The sequence below is a fragment of the Haemorhous mexicanus genome, chromosome 2, assembly GCF_027477595.1.
Source record: "Haemorhous mexicanus isolate bHaeMex1 chromosome 2, bHaeMex1.pri, whole genome shotgun sequence".
NCBI lineage: Eukaryota > Metazoa > Chordata > Aves > Passeriformes > Fringillidae > Haemorhous > Haemorhous mexicanus.
This window is the reverse complement of record NC_082342.1, coordinates 26,779,519-26,797,175: the sequence shown is the minus strand read 5'-3', so window position 1 is coordinate 26,797,175 and position 17,657 is coordinate 26,779,519. Positions and strand designations below refer to the sequence as shown.

General features: G+C 41.9%; 1 protein-coding gene across 15 annotated transcripts in view; it reads left to right on the top strand.

The window, feature by feature from the left end:
* ZBTB20 (zinc finger and BTB domain containing 20) overlaps positions 1 to 17,657 on the top strand; it is a 448,287-nt gene that overhangs the window by 415,245 nt on the left and 15,385 nt on the right. For all 15 annotated transcript variants that reach the window (XM_059838030.1, XM_059838029.1, XM_059838028.1 and 12 more), the window contains one exon: positions 5,782 to 5,969. The gene's annotated coding sequence lies outside the window, so the exon portion shown is untranslated. The remainder of the gene's footprint in view (positions 1 to 5,781; positions 5,970 to 17,657) is intronic.

Below are 17,657 nucleotides of genomic sequence, written 5' to 3'. Positions count from 1 at the left end.
CTGTGGCATGTTCCCTCTGTGCTGCTTAATATGCGACGAACAAAGGTCTGGTTGGTGACCCAGCCCTCCCTGTATTCAGAGGCTGAAAACTGCCTCATTATTGTTCATTATGTAGTATTATTCTCATGCAGTCATATTATCATAGCTTCCCCTGAGAGCCAGGATGCTGCTGTGGGCTCTGCACAGCTACACTGGTTCCTACACCTGAGCTAATTTGTTCAGTGCTAACCTGATGTCTCTGCAGGACAGAGAGCTATTCCCCTTGTAAGGGAAGGTTCAAGCATTAGTTACAGCTGCTGTGTGAGAAGTACAGCATACACTGTCTATTTTTGACAGGGACCTGTTTTGCTGGCCCCACTGTGAGAATGTGTTAACTCATCCAGGGGAAATTCATTCCAAACTCAATAATGGTTGCAAGGGAGGTAAGGGCAAAGAAATCAACTGTGGAGAGCAAGTGGAGGGTTGAGGGAGAGAAAGTTGTATGCAAGAGTGGCAGCAAGAAAGGGGAAGTGTGGCAGGGGTTTTAAAGGCATTTCAAAGCTCAGAGGTAGTAATTAGTTTCTAGATAGCTTTGAGGTTAGGACATCCAAAATATTACCCATTCTGCCTTCAAATGAAACAGAAATGAGCCAATTCTAGTTTACAGCCAGTGCCCAGATCATTGCAGCCACTGCATCATTGTGAGTTGGCCACCATTTGAGATCTTGTTCTATGACAGTGCAGTGTTAAGGTACGTGGAAAGGAGCAAATGCCTCAGTGCAATAAGGATGCTGACAGAAAACAGAAATAATATGATGGCAGTGATTGTATACATTTTGCTTTGCACATGAGCTCACAAGTAGTGATACACATAGTTCAGTTCAGGAAAGACAGGGGAGGCAGTTCAACTACAGGAGGTACTGGAGAGCATACAATGAAGAAAGAAGACAATATGTTTTAAGTGGTGTAAATTAACATTACGAAAAAACCCATATAAATATAAGGGAATGCTAAAAGTGAATGCCAACAAAAGGAAAATACATGGACATAGGATAGAAAATTTAAAGTGATAGAGTAGGTAGAATGTTTAGAAATAAACTGGATAAATCTCTTGTAAATCAGTAGCAAATATAAGTTCTGCAGGGACCCTCTAAATTTTGAAAGTCGGTATCGTTTCTGTTCCCAGCTTGTGGGATTCTATGCATCAAGTCCATGTACCAAAATGCCATCTCTTTGCTCTATTGCCCTTCTGCCTTTCTTCACAAGGAGCAAGGATGGTGATGGCCCTCTGATAATGTTAAGAATGAGTTCAGTATTGGAAGGGACTTGTAATGTACCCCAGGTATGTACAGAGAAGGAGATAACCGGAGATCAGAACAGAGCCCCTTACTCCAACAGCACATTCCCAAGTCTTTTGCATTCCAAATATGGCAATCGTTGCCCTTACTAACAAGTAAATAGCAAACAGCTCTTTTCCAAGATTAGTATATAGAGAAGAACACAGTCATAAGAACTAAAGCAGCAAGGTAGATTGACCCTTACTACTGAAATAATCACATAGGATTGCCAATCAATGAAGTGTAGAGATGGGACATACATAGGAGCAATTTGGGAAGGTTCCACAAACAATATTTATTCCTTGTTTCATTCTTGTTCCTACCCTTGTTCTTCAAGGTTTTTGATGTTGCTATAACAATTCACAGTTTTCCAAAGTTTGTGGGTAATTTTTACCTTCTGGACCATGGAGATATATTAGAGAGCTTGCTGATGAAAGTGTTCATAGAAGTAGTGTGCAATCAGAAAAAAAATTAGGTTGGAAGGGTCCTCTGGAGGTCTGTAGTCCAATTCCCTGCTCAGAGCGGAGCTGACTTCCAAGCTGGATTAGGTTATTCAGGGCCTTGTTCAATTAAGTTTGGAAAATCTCCAAGGATGGAGATGCCATAACCTGATTGAGTACTTAACAATTCTCCCTGTGAAGACTTATAGCAAAAAGATAGCAATAGAAGTAGACTATATAAGAGAATGTAAGAATATTTAATTAGAATATATAGGTGAAGATCATGGCAATAGGAGCTTTCTGTATGAGTGATAAGGTAGAACAAAAGAATAGCAATATACTTACAATAACAGCAGGATTGCTGTGACTTTGCCTTTGCTGGCAACAGTAGTTGGACATTTCAGACTAGAGAATTTTGTTTGGGTTTCTTCATAGGTAGTTTTGATTACAGTGTCCCCAGGATTTTTCTTTTCTGCAAAGCTTTCTTTAGATCCTTAGCTGGCTTTGCTGATTCCTTAGCTTCCCTCCTGTGGAAGCCTGCATCCCTTTCAGGTGGTACTGACATACAACCCATGTCTGAATAGTGAGAGAAATGAACTCCTGAGGAGAGGTGTCATCTCCAGTGCCAGGTAGCACCACTGCTATATTCTTACCATCCTAGTGAGCAAAAGTCATTGAGCTGCAGGACTGCAGTGTGGAAAAATGATGACACAAGAGCGTCTTGACAACACAATGTCAGCCTTAGAAGCAAAATAGAAAAAATATGGGTTTGGAAAGGAAGAAGCAGGGGATACCTTGCACAGCCTTCTTGGCGTCACTACCTGTTGCTATAGTGTTTTTTAACCTGTCCCCTCTGAGTTTTGAAGGCCTTGGGAGGCACCAGCAGGATCAGCCACAGGATGAAACATCAGTCAGTGCTTGATTTAACAACAGAACTATAGCTGTGCTAGTTGACTGACAAGTCTTGTTTACTCAGACTTAGCCCCCACTCTGCAAAAAAACAGCAGTCTCCTGCCCAGGCTAGGCAGCATTGTGTGTGGATAGACCTGGAGTCAGAGGCTGTACTCCAAGCATATAACTTGGGTTAACTCCGAGCTGAAAACAGACCTTAAATACAGCAGTTCAGCTCCTGGGTACAAGGAACTTCATTGTCCTGTGCATCCAGAGTCCAAGCCTACCTACAGTCTTTGTTCCCAGGCCAGAAAGGTGTGCTATCTGAAAGCTGCTTGGGTAGCAATACTGTAAAAAACCACTGGTTTATGCACAGATTTCCTGCAGTCCGTAGTGCATGCTGGCTGCACATGGGAATGTCCTGGGCTCTGGAAATGAGGTGTGTGAAGGTGTGCCAGAGTTCGTTTGGATCATGCCAAAGATCCATGCAGACTGTTACAAACAAAACGTATGCAGTCCACGTACTTTAAAATATATGTGCCAATGTACAAGCTATAGTTTACAGCAGCAATACCATCCACCCATCCCGTGGTGCGGAGACTGTCGTTCCAGTAACCCAAAACACACCAGGACTGCCAGAAGCAGCGGAGTTATCAGTGTGACCCCCTCGCTGGCCGTGGTTCACCTGCAGAGATCAGCTCAGCTCCCCGGCCGCACCCCGAAGCCTGGCCAGCTGCCACCGGGCGCCTCTTGCTGCCCCTCGGCCGATCCAAGGCATCCCTTCCGGGCCCACCACCTCCTGGGGGGCATTGCGGGAGGAAGGGTGGGGAAAGGACTTGTTTTCTTTCTTTCTTTCTGGCCCGTTTAACTTAAATTTTTATTCTAATTTTCTTCCATGCTCTGCTCCTCGGGCCGGGCCGGGCCGGGCCGGGCCGGGCCGGGCCGTGCGGGTGCTGCCTCCCGGCGGCGGCCGCAGGCAATGGCAGCGGGTCGGACACTGCCCCCGGCCGGGCGTGCCGCCCTTATATAAGGCCTTTATGTAAGCGGCCGACCCGCTCTACCCCTCCTCGCCCCCCGCGGGATCGGCACTCTCCGCGCTGGACGGTCGCTTTAAGAATGGAGAGGCCAGCTCAGCCCTCAAACCCCGTCCCCGGTGGGACGCAGGAGGGCAAAGGCGCGCTGGGAGAAGGGGCTCCCGCGCTGGCCCTCCGTGAGGAGAGTCCCGGCCTGTGGAAAGGGCCCTGCTGGCTGGCAGGCAGGCAGGACGTGCGCCCGGGGTGCCCCGGCACTGCTCGGGGGTCGGCCGGAGATAACGGGTTCCAGCGGCACGGCTCCAGCCTGCCCGGCTCCTGCTGCTCTCCTGCGGGTGCCCACGGTTCTTCCCCGGCATGCGGCGGCAGCAGCAGCAGCAGCCGATGTTTGCCCCGTGCCCCAGCCGCATCCCGGGCCGGAGCAGCAGTGTCCCCTCCGGAGGCTGCATCCGGAGCTGGCGGCGCAGCTCCCTGGCTCGGGGAGCACCGGGGGAGCACCTGCACCTGTGTAGCAGAGGGGGGACAGTGAGGCGGCTGCTCGCTGCCCTGTTTGGCGTGCTCGCTGTGTGATTCAAAACTGCCGCTTCGCCCGGTGCCTTGCCTTCTCCAAACGTGAAGCTGGTGACTGACTACTGTGAAATACAAACCTGTGTTTCATGTCAGGTACATACGGGCAACGTGTGTATTTGTGATTGTAATATGTATGGAAACCGACCATGGGACAGTTATAAAGACGAATTCTAATAATGACTTAGAAAAATAAAGCATGGGAGAAGGCCTTTGAACCTATCCTTTGTTTACAATTAACCTTTGTAAGTCTTAAGTTGATTTAGGAGCATTTGAATTAAAGTTTTAAGGTGTTGCTTTTTGACAAGAACTTTTTGCTTGTAGTTAAGCCTTAAAGAGTTTTGCAATAATAACCTTTTGAAGTATTATTTTAGAATATTGCTTGTAGTAAGGATCTTCTGAAACTACAGCTTTAGAATGTATAGAAAGGAAACCTTCTTATCTCACACCTTAACAAAACAGTGATAAGCAGCTTGAGAAAGGAAGATGGACAGCAACTCAAGGATTAATAGCCTCGACCAAGGGAAGCGGACATCACTGTTATGAGATTTATGGTCCTTGCAATCAAAAGGTAGACCCACATCTGGAAGCTGGACTTCACCAGATTAAATACTCCTTCCTTCTTTCACTGGACCACCAGTAAGGATACATCCTGAGAAAAACTAAATCACAATATTGTATAGAATTGTGATGTAGAAATTGGGAATAGAAGCTGCTGATGAGTAAAAATTGGGAATAGAAACTGCTGAGAAAGCTTATAAGTACCTCTATAAATACCTGTAAACCCCAACTATCGGTGTGCAGTTGGAGGGAGACTGCCCCCACTGTACCCAGCGCTGTGTTGCTCATACTTTACTATATTAATTAATAAATTGATTGCTGCTTGAATATTGGCCTAGTCAAGCTTCTTATTTAGAACACTACCTGCTTGATGTACCACTGATGCTTAATTCCTTGGAGGCTTGTGTGAAGGGAGGTGTTGAGAGCTCGTGTACTCAGTGCTCATAGACAGCTGTTTCAGGTTCCAAGTCTTAATGCTTTACTTAGATGACCTCTGCATCTCAAAATTGCCTCAGTGCTTTTGCCCACAATGCAAGTCTCTGCACTGATTAGTTTTGAACTTGAAACTTGCATATTTGTTTGCTTTTCAGACAATTCTATTTTATTTCTGTATAACTCTCTCTATTCAGAATGCTACAGCCTTGGTTAATATTTGTCAAACGGCGCTCTGTCTAAACTACTGGGACAAGTTTCATTTTATATGTCATCAGTAGGGGCAGAATAAGGAGCTTCGTGCTTGGCCTATTTGCAGTAACACAGTCTCAGGGCCATTGCATCAGAGGCAAAACAAGGAGCAGCTTGTTTCCAGACAACAAGTATGGAGGAAAGTCTTTTCTGCGTCCTTCCCTGTAAGGGAAAAGAGAGGCAAGAGGGGGGGTGGTGGTGGGGGAAGAAAGTTATCTTTAACAGATTCTAAAAATGCCTTTTCCCAAATATGCAGTCAGTCCCTTCAAAGGTCTCTTTGTTTATTTTCAGGAAGAAACCCAAGACAGCTGAAAACCAGAAGGCGTCTGAGGAGAATGAGATTACTTAGACGGGTGCATGCAGCGCCAAGCCAGGCCTTCCCTGCCTGAACCTTGAAGCTGTTCCTTCTCTGAGGCCAGCCCTCATCCACTCTCCACATTCACCAACAAACCTGCACGCACACACAGGGTCATCTGATTGTGAGTACACCAACATGCTGCTGGGGTTCTTGAAAACACCCCCTTACTGTGCACCAAGTTTTCCAGTTGGATGCTCTTCCCATAATGTCATAAATAGGGCTTACCTTCTCCCTTCTTTGGGAATTACATCCAAAGCAGAACATTTTTTTGGTAAGGTTGTGATAATGGAACCAGCTAGAAAAAGCTGAGAGTGTGTTGTTAGGTCGGGTTGCTGCTTATTGCAAATTAAAAAAGGAAGACCCCTCAAGCATGTCCCCGTCCAACTAGAACTGTTGCTCCGCTCCAGGTAGTCAGTCACAAGCTTCTCATTACCCAACCGCATCTCCTGACTGGGGGGTTTCAGTCAGTGCTGAAAACATGTGCCTGGCTCTGCAACCCAGGACTGTAAAGTTTCCAGGAAGAAAGGGGAGCATTTTGTGGAGAGGATCAGTCTGTGAGAGTCTGGAAAATCTTTGTAGACCTGTGTGATTGTACCAGCTTTAAGGCCCTTGTTTTGAGGGCATTCACTTTCAGATTACTCAGCATGGGTTAATTGCCCTTTAGAAAATGTTCTTCACCATTTTGCCAAAAAATACAAAAAATAAGGGAGGGGATTATTAAAACTGGATTTTGGGAAGTCACCTGACCTTGCCAGCTCTTCAAAACATTGTCATTTCACAGAGGTCCTTGCCTGGAAGTCTCTTGGGCAAGAATGTGCAGGGTAATGTGAATTTCATCACTCACTAGTTTTAGAATATATAGTTTACCTCTTCTGCAGTGGTTTAGAATGTAAATTTACAAGGGAGGGGAGGGGAGAAGGCACCAGGTTTCCACAGCTGGGAAGCCAATCAGACTTTGCAAAAGCCTGTAAAAAAATCAGGGCATGACAATAAAAAATCAGATTAAAAAGTATGTGTATCATTTTCTTTCTTTAATTTAAAAATCCTTCCTCAGGGCCAAGCTTGGAAGCAGTCAGGTTATAGGGATCATCACTATCAAAATCACTTTAGCTGCAATTCATTCCTGTTGGCTTCTGACTTTATTCATTATGAGCTTCTGCTAGAGATCTTGATTTTAATAGAGCTGGTAAACATTGGGGAGACTTTCCTAAATCTCACCTGGTGACTTGGGGAGAAGAAAGAGCTGTGAAACAATTAAACAGCAGGCAGCATGCAATTTAGTATATACAAGAATTCTTTTCAAATTGGAGATGTCAGGCTCTTTGTTAAAACTGGGGTGCAGTTTTGTCTTGTAATGTTTTCTGAAAACAAAAAGCTTGTGAAAAGATGCAAAAAATGAGCAGAACAACAAGAAAAAAAAATAATCCTTATTTTCAAACAAAGAATCCCTTTATCCCATTCACAAAGATGAAAGAGTTCATTAGTAAATAGGATTTGAAACCTCACACTGATTTTTTTGACAGTACAAATGGAAACCCATGAAAGCAACCTTAGGACAGAGGCCAGCAGGGATTGTAGGGAACTTGGAGAATGAGCTCCTGCTTTTGCCTTCTGAAGTGGCCAAGTTCAGGGTGAGGAATATTGGCAGAGGGCAGCAGGGGAAGGTGGAGCTTGCAGTTCTTCATGCTCTACCTGTTCTATGCACAGTGTCTTTTAGACCCCTAAGTTTTTAGTGTCCCCAAGTCACCTTCCAGATGATGTCAAAGGCCTTTTCCAACCTAAATAATTGTATTATTCTGTAAATAGGAGTAAACTGTCAGCCCAGGTTAGATGCTCCTTTCACACTGCAAGTGTGGGGGATTTTTTTCAGGAAATAGGTTTAATAGCAATTTCAGCATTACCGTTGTCCTGTCTTGTGAATTGTTGAAATTTAGTTCCCAAAATACAGCTAGAGTCCTGCAAAAATTCAGGAAATAATAAGACCTCTTGTGGTATTGATCTCTGTTAGCTGAAAGCAATAGAAAATCTCACAATTGTTTATGATGGGTTATGACCTTTATCAGGCTGTATTTGTTAGGGGTGGTAAGCATACAATTAGTGTTTGGTATGCCCTTGCAAAACAGCAAGAACCCACATGAACTGAAATGAAGAGTGATGAATATTTACTGCATATTTACTGTAGCTTTCTACCATGTTTTGTGGTATTCTTTTTTCATATTGCCTCAATCCTTAGTGCTGAAATATGTTCATGGATGCAAAAAACTGATTTCTGTGGCTCCCAACATTAGAAACGGGTTTCCCTGCAGTTACAAATGCTTTCTCCGTACTTCTCATGTGCCCTGTCTTTTGGGTCGATTTGTTCCCCTCACTCTAGAATCTCTTTCTTTGTCCTTCTCTTCCTCTCCCCTCAGAGCTACATTGCCATGTCTTTCTTCCTCTCAACTTTTTGACCCACGGTGATGCTTTTCTTCTTTGGGCCAGCAAGGCTTTCTGTCCTTTCCTCTATGTTTAGACACAAAGAAAAGCACAATATTGCTTTTCTTCCCTTGCCCAGACCATCCTAATGCCTGGGAAGTACCCCCACATCTGGGCAGATACTTCATTTTCAAAGGAAGTTCTTCATTCTGCTGGGGGGTTTTCTAGTAGATGGCAAATAATACAAAAATACTTTTGAACTCAAGTTAGACTGAAAGTTTGGGAGGAATTTTCTCTGAAAATACCAGAAGCACCCAGAAAGAGTCAGCATGGTAGGGTATATCAATTCTTGGAAAAATGCACAGATGTACAGATGGTTTCATAAGGCCTCATTTATGTATCCGGGGAAAAAAAAAAGGCTTGGATTTTATGGACCACCTATTCAAATCAGTTTGAAATCTTCACTGACCATTTTGCATGTACAGTCACTAGTGCTTGGCAGAAAACAACACCACATATTTATTATTATGATAAATGTTCAGAAGCCAATCTACTTTAAAATATCAGGGTGCTTTTGGAATTATTCAGATCAATTTTTTTTTTCCAAGCAAAGGAAATAAAAACTCTGTGATAGCCATCTGCTCCTCAGCTGTAAAAGGCAGAGGTGAAGAAAGCCTAAAGCAATAGTCTGAATGCCAGTCTTACTGATATGAATACTTAGCAAAAAAAAAAAAAAAAAAAAATCCTTGGGTAAAGTCATATGTGATGCCTAACATAACTTAGGGTTTCATTCCGTAACGTAGTATATTCTAGTATGTTCTACATGCTAGTTCTAGTGCCACTTATTCCAAATGAAATTGCATTATACCTCAAACTTGTAGGACTAGCTCCCAGATTTCGGGGTTTGAACACTATTTCCAGCACAGGTGAATCCTTGAAAATCCAGAACACAGGATGCACTGTGTCCAGTCCCATCTCTTTTAGTCCTGGGAAATGCAATACAGTTGGAGAAACAAGTTAGAGGAAGAGGTGCTTCCCGAGATAACTATTTTCATGGAGGGCTTAGCAGATAAAAAAACACCACTTTGAATGAATTTGGAATTAAATGATAGAGTGACCTGATAGAACTCCAGCTGAGTTATGCATCTAGCTACTCAGCTGTCACAAACAGATCTATCTGTTTGCCCAGAAGAAGGGTGCTCGGGCAAGGACAAGCACAAGTTGTGGAAAGGTTATAAAAAAGCGAAGGGAAGTAATAAGATTTGTTCTATTCACATTTTTTCACATATTTTCTTGCTTATGGATAGAGAATGCATAAAGTGCATAATAAGGTTGTAGTTCAAAGGCTGAACAGCCTCAGGTAAAGTTTCTAAAGATTTCAGTGAGAGAAAGAAGGTAATCAGGAGCTGGCTGTATTTAAACTGGTTTGGTCTGCATAGGCCACTTACTTCAGGAGCTTTTCAGAAAGCATCTATAACTGTATATATTTTGCAAGCGTGCCAAGAGATAAGATCCTTTTGGCAGAAACTTTCACGAGTTCTCAAAGATACAATCAGACAAAAACTTCATTCAGGCTCTGATGTATGCATCTTAACAGATGTGTCCAAACTCAAAGGAATCCCACGGGAACAGTGCAACTGAATCTCTTTGTCTCTATTGATAGTTAAAAGAGTTATTCTTAGACATTGGATGGTCCATCTGTGAAGGAATTTGTTCCAGACAAGACAAAAGCAACATCTTTGCAAAGAGTTTCCATGGGACTGAGAGGCAGGTTGGACAATCACTGGAAAAACTTCTGAAGCAGTATTTATGATTTTAGAGAACACAGAATTCTTGCAGAGACCTGAAATTCTGGTAAGGAATGAGTTGAGAAGAAAAGTAAGCCAGGAATATTTTTTTTTTATCTGTTAAACAATCATTGGCAGGTTGTCGAAATAAGGGAGGACTTTCTAAAGTTATGTTTCAGCAAGGGACAGGGGTGGTTTTTTGCATTAAATAGAATGCACTTTATAAACAGTGTCACTGATAGACCACATCTGAGCTCTCTCCCCCTACATGCTCAAGTACCATGGCTGACTTGGTCCAATTCCAGAATTTTTCAGCTTTCACAGAACAGGAACTTTGAAGCAGAGTATTTGCTTTTTTTTCCTTCTAAGTACTGATTTTTGTAGCTTCTTAGCCTTCCAGCATGATAAGGAAAGACAGAGTGGGAACCTCACAAGATTCCCGAACTCCACAGAGCACTGAGAGGGAATATGGAAACTCTGGGGTTTTGTTTTCTTGAGGAGCTAGAGGGACCCACCATTCCCTTCCCATGAATCTGCCATTTCAGTTTGCCTGGGACTAGTGTAGAGACTGGGTAGATCTGAAGGTGGTTTGGCCTCATCTTTACCTTTCAGGTTTCCTGTGTTTTTCTTAGAGATTCTGTGGCAGGAAGGGAATGGTTACATGCCCTGATGGTCTTCCTCCTCTCCCTGGAAATTTGTGGCTGTGATTCCCTAGGAGCTGCTCTGGAGCTTTCAAATAGTCTTCACTCTCAGTGAAGATAGGAGGCCCCCTGATTCTACCAGCTTCCTTGTTTAGAGAGTCAGGCAGTATGTCAATAGTCATTTCAGCTGTATTTTTGCTAATCTATGTATGGCATGTCTTAGCTAATGCCAAATATTTTTAGGTTGTTTTTGGTGACCTAAGAAATTATCTATATTTAGATATCTATTTTAGATGATATAATAATAATAATGATACAGGCCTTTTCTGTAGAAAGCTTGACTGAAAACAAGGATATCCATAGTTCTCAAATACTGATGTAACAACAATTATACTTTCATCTTGCAGAACATTTGAAATTTTGTTTGGTAACTGGTTCTCTTTATAGTAGTTGTAAGTGATTTCTATGTCCTGTGCACTTGTATTTTTGTTTGTAAAATTATCAAAGAAGTATGAGGTAGGAATAATTTGTGTTTTCATAGAAGCAGATATGTCTTGCTTGAATTGTGTAGAGACAAAAGTAGGTACAAGTACAGGTATGCAAAACTAAGCTGAGTTCACCCTGCCTCTTGAAAAAGCCATCATAATACATTGAAGACTGGCAGTGAAAAATGTTGTGCTAGTGGTAGGAACTGGTCTCTATATTCTAATCAGTGCACTAAGTGAGTTTTGTCAGGTTGGTCTCTTGGGCTTTTTGTCTCTTGAGAAATGACTAATAGCATATGGTACTTCAGTTACAAAGTCAGTGAGTACGTTTTCAGAAGCAACTGTGGAGCCCAGCTTTCACTGATGCATAAATCACTTATATTTGTAACACATAGATGCCGTGGAAAATTTGTCTAATTATCCTAAATGTTGGTTCTGTTATTTGATGCCCCTGTAATACTGTGTTGGTGTTAGGTTGTGCTGTTCAGTGCTTTTCTTACTGCTCTCCATTTAAAGAACTGTCAGTGATAACATGCATAGTCTTGGCTTTGGTTTAAAGCTGCCATGCATGCTCCTAACTCCCATGATTTCAGGGGACATCTTGAAGATATTTCTACAGTGTATCTATCCTTTCTAAGTACCAGGGAAAAGGATAAGACTTACTGCTCTTTACAGTGCCATACCTTCCATTCTTGAGGTGACTGAGTTGGTAATGCTGTAGTGTTTCTCTTTGTAAGTCATGCTGCAGCCAGTGAGAGACACACTCTAACTGTCCATTAAGATGTCTGAAGTCTGCTTCTGAGTTTACTTTGTTGTGTCTTCAGAGTCAGCCCCCCCCCCCCCCCCCGCAAAAATTTAATTACTGTTCTTTATGTTCATAGTGTTCAGTAAATCCTTCTTCTGTATGTATTTCAGTTGCTTCACTCGTGAAGTGAAGGACTGATGGATACATACAAATATCTATCACTGTTCAATGTATCAAGATGTTCTAGTACTTTTTTTACCATCTGGGATTTTGTTTGTGTGGTTTTGTGTGTGGGGTTTGTGTTTGGTTCAGTTAGGGGTTTTTTTGTAAGTCTCCAGAGCAGTGCTTTACTCTTCTCCCCTTGAGCTGGCTTACCTTCTTCCATCGTACTCCATCCTGAAAATGAGCCAATAATGTCAATTCCGCGGTAGAGTTTCTGTAATGTCCTTGCTTACCTTTACTGTTTTCATAGACAGTAGTCTTGTTAACACGCTGACACTACCACTTGCCTGCCTGGTCTCTCAATCCACATAGTCTGCAAAACTTCATAGATACTAGTCATTGTTCTGTTAACTTTCTCTGTCTGATATGTTTAAATAATATTTCTCTTAAAGCTTTTAGTGAGTTTTTCTTTAAATTTCCTCTTCACCCTACCTAATCGTGATTTTACATCTAGTCTGCTACAGTTTATGCTCAGTTCTATTAATGTCATTTAGGCATGATTTCCATGTTTGGAAGAATAAATTTTCAGCTTTAATGAACTCTTATACCTTGTTATTTAACCATTGTAGCATTTTCTGCTTCCTCATTTTTCTTTTGTTGTCCTTGGATATGCATATGAACTCTATTAAAGTGTTATTAAGGCCACCTCCCTGCTGTTCTTAGGGATTTTACTTCCTTATCTTTTCCTTTCAGACCCTTTCTGACTAACTTCCTCTTCTTTTTTCCTTTCAATAGTTGTTCTTCTTGAAGTTGCACATACCAAAACTGTCACTCTGAGATCTGCCTGAAGCATGTCAAACATAATCATGCCAATCATTGTAATTTCATGTCTTAACCATACATGCTACTGCTGTCATCTCCTCTATCTTAGTTGGGTGAGAAGACTAAACCAAATGTGCCATTTCCTAATATGGTCTTCAGAGGAATACTTCAGTGTTTTACAGGTGAATCTTGCTTGAAGGAAACTAAAGAAGCTGCATCTCCATCTCCTTTTGTCTAACTGAGAGTTGTTAAAATGCTGTGCAGCTCAGTGCTTGTATCTCTCACAGTTAGTCTCTTGTGTGCTGTAGGGAGACACCTTCTATGCACTGAGAAACACTGACTGGTGTCGTAGTGGCCTGGTTCGTTGCAGCTACCCAGCTCCAAAGTTACAGGTGTAAAAACATACTTGGTCACCTCCTGCTCCTTTTCACCACTATGATCTGTTTAGCATTGGAGCTTTTTGCTCTTTTCCTCTAAGCTTCCATAGTCACTTTCTCCTCCTTTGTTTACCTGTGGTAGAGTAGCCATGTAATCTTTGTGCTATGATCTTCCTCAGTAACTTTAGAACAAGGTATTGCCAAGCCAGTATTCAAATTAGAGAAAACCAAAACAATTCTTGCATTGTTCTCCACTGAATGACTGAACAAAGGGAGCTCTTTCATTTGAACCTTTTTTCGAACTGAAGCCTTAACATGGTAGTGAACCCAAAACATAAAACCAAGGGATTGTTTAAGACCACCTACTTATGTTTATAAAGAGTGCTAGGAGGTGTTGCAGAGTAAAATCATGTTCACAAGAAGTGTGGTGTTTGATCTACTCCATGGGTGAGAATCAGTTGAAAGCCATCAGAATGTCACTGAACTTCATTAGCATCCGGCCGTTTGCCTGGCATCCTGGTGCATGGAGACCACAGCAGCACGTTCTGGCTGGTGTCTGGTGTTGTGCATTTGAATTCCCAAGGACACCAAGTGCTGTTGTTTCTAGAGGGGATGCCATTGTGCCATCCATTTATATTTTCTGTGGCTGTTTTCATTGTCCATGGAGTCATTCATGAGGCTAAAATAACATGAGATCCAGTCTTACGTATCTCCCACTCATAGAGTACAAAGAGAATTGAAGAATCTGTCAGCAAAAATACCTCCTTGAGGAATTAACTGCACCTATGAAAAAGAGATAAACCAATCCTAGAACCCCTACTCATCTCAGCTTTGTTGAGTTAAACACTGAAAGCATCTCTGCCCGGCTAGCATGTGCAGTATATACTCTGTATCCATCTGTGACATGTGGTGAAATGCTTCTTCTTGAAAGCCGCGAGAGGGAAGTAGTATAAATTAAGAGTAATCTCACAGCAGCTATTTTTACATTCTTAACCAGTGAAAATGTAAGTGTAGCAATATTGTGCATCTATTAAAAATCTTGAAAGGCTCTTTATAACTAGATGATAGGAGTGATAACATGTAATTTATTGATGTTACACAGATAGAGGAAGAAACCCACAAAGTAGCAATTTTTGTATGAAAAGGGGTATGATACCGGAAATAAAAACAGAGAAAGGGACTTTTCGTAATTTCATGCCTGTTTGGGCAACCATGTCAATTTCAACAAGAATACCTTGTGCTTTGATCCTATGCTACATTTCAAAACAGGGCATATTCCCTGTATTCAAAAGTAACACTCCCAGATGCTGTCTCTAGTGAGTTTGGATGAGTAGAGGGTAGAATGTGCCTAAGGCAGACCTGAGAAATAACTCCCATGCACTGCATTAGTATCACCTGTTGGTGTCTGAATGCTTGCATATACGTGTAATTGCAGGGCCTTTTCCCCAGGGAATGGGGGGAAGCATTGGAACTGACAATGTGCATTTAATACTAGAGTTCCATCTGATGGTATCAAGCCATCCAGGAATGTTGCTTATTGCCTTGATTTATTTGTTTAAAGTGTTCTGCCATACATTTCTATTCCTATCAAAGCTAAGTAGGTGGTTTTGGAAATAAGTCTGGTCCCAGAGATTGCAGAGGTCTCACTTAGGACAGAAACATTTCCTGTGGCCTTCAGTATTGTAGACATGAGTGTGTTCTGTTTCCCACTGATATTTAAATCTGAATTATAAGCAGGCCTGACTACTCATCACATAAACTCAAAATAAAGAAACCACAGTCCAAAACATTATGAATATGTGTCTCACAATATTTCCAAGTTGAAATATTCACCCAGCTGTACTAGTTAAAAAGCACCCAGTTGTACAAGTTAACAATTACCTTTTCACTGGTACAAAAAAAAGACAAATGGAAAAAATAACCAAGTAAGATCTAGCATTTTCATGTGGTAGCTTTCCTCTCCTCAGGGCTGAGACAGAGGCACTGGCCAAGATAAGAAACTTTTCTGAGCCCTGAGGACTGGCATTTATAATTTTTCATCCATCCCTTGTTTCTCCCATCAACCATAGTTCTGTGACCAGAACAAAATCTCTTTCCAGAGAAATGCCTTTCAATATATCATGGAGGAAATAAGCAGTGCTGGGCGAACATGAAGCAGTTCAGGGAATAGCAGATGTCTCTTTTGGAGACATGTTTTAATATATTTGCACCTATTAGCCTTTTAATTCATCTCTAGACACAGCTCCCACCTCCAACCCCAGCCCCTTCTCCTCCCTAAACAAGGTTTCTGAGAGAGGATAAAAGTTTTACAGTCTCCCACAGCAAGACAATCAAAACCAATCCTTATCCACTTCCCTTATGGGGATTCAGTCTGAAATACACTAGTAGGATTTAAACAAAAGCCTGTAAAGCAGGTGGAGGTATTCTTAAGGACTAAAGTCATCTTTTAATGAGGACCATAGAATAGCAAAACAAATCACCTTGTTTATCTATGTTTTCCAAATAATTTTTTTTTCCAAGAAGCATCCCCCTAATCTTTCTTAAGTAGGGAGTGCTCTCACCAGTATTTCTGGGCCATCTCCCCCTTTCCCTGCTCAGTGACTCTTTTGCTGTGTCCACCAGTGAAACATGCACTCCAAGTAACAGCACCTGGCACTGGGAAGGAAAACGAGCAATAGATGCACCTAGATTTTTAAAGAGCCAAACTGCCTTACACTTATAGCCAGTTAAAACAGTTGGACCATTCTGGGGCTTGGCAGGATCATGCATGAGCTCTCTGGGAACAAGAGAGTGTAGCTGAAACAGATTTCATGCAGAACATGAAAATGTTCCCTACTGAAGAAGGGATGGGCACAGCATCATTTTTCTTCCTAGGAAATAGTGCCATCATGTGGAGACGTTGTTTTCTCTGTTTCTTATTTTAAGGGGCAGTTGTGAGGTTTGCTCCCTCTACATTTTAAAGAAGTGCATTAAAATGCTATTTGGCAAACTTGTATTTCACTAGCGTAAATAGATTACAACTGATTGGGGCAGAGGAATTAACACCATTGAAGTAATATGGCCACATCCTGTTGAAATCCCTGTTAATGCAGCTGTGATGACAGCTTCAGGCTTCTTCTGGAATGTTATACATGTTGCTTGGAGGTGGTGTAGATACCCACAGAAGTATCCCCCATCAATGGAGTTCATTTCTGTGCTGTGGAGATACAGTGGCATGACTGTACATAGTCTGCAGACAAGGTCTGAGAGAGGAACTGAGATAATGAGAGTGTGTGTGTATATGTGTGCCGCTGTTTAGTGTGGAGGTATATTTAACTGGGCCCCAAATACGTGCCTGGGAATAAAAAATGGCTTTTGCCTATGCACTCTTCAAAGTGTCTTTGGAATTTGTAGAATAGCAAGTATACAAATTGGATTAAAAGTGGGAAAGTAAGTATCCTGGCTCAAAATGTAATGCTTCCCTAACTTAAAAATAGCTGAACATGCTGTAACACTGACTTTGGTCACTGCTATGAATTGGAGCCAGTTTTTACCTGTTATTTTACAGTTTTAAGTAGGATGCTGACCATAAAGATGAATGAGAGGAATGGAAGAATTAAGGCACTAGAGTACTTGGAGAAGAAAACTTGGTTTTTTGTAAGCCTGGAGAATAAAATTTGAAGAAACTTGTGGAATTAATTCTTGATATTTCTGTAATATTCTTTATCCAAGGATGCAAAACAATTCCTTGAGGCAGGCAGTCCTGCAGGATTGGGCGCATGGTGCTGTCCCTGTTCTAGGTGCGGAACAAACTGAAGCACAGACGTTGCCACCTGTGGTTTTCAGAGCAAGCAGTATTAGTGCCAATGGACACCTCCTGAGGTGTGTCAGGCAAAGCACAGGAAGGTGGCTCTCTGCCTGCTCCCCCGCCAGGCCTAGAGGCTGAAATAGAGGCTTTTGTGCTTGATACTAGGGATTTATATCCACTGGGTATAGAAGCCAATTTATGTACAGAACACCCATGGTTTAGTCTTCAGTTTTATGTAAAATGGATATCTCATCATTCAGTAAATGCTAAAAAGGACAGGGTAATTAACTAAATAAATCATCTATAGGAAATGTGCTGAGCGTTTTCTAGTCTGCAGGAAAAGTCTCCTGGAAAAAAGTTTAGGCAAACTCTTATTTGCCATCTCCTTGGTGTGTTTTCTCCTTGGAGAATAAGGTTGTGTTTGTGTGTGCACATATTTCTGTCTTTCAAACAAATGTAGTTATTAGCTACAAAATTTAGAGAAGTTTGACAGCTTTCAGAACGCAGTGTTTTTTTCTTCCATAGAGTGTATTACTGACACATTAATAGATGTTGTGCTGGTAAAAATACAGTACTTCCTGTTAAATG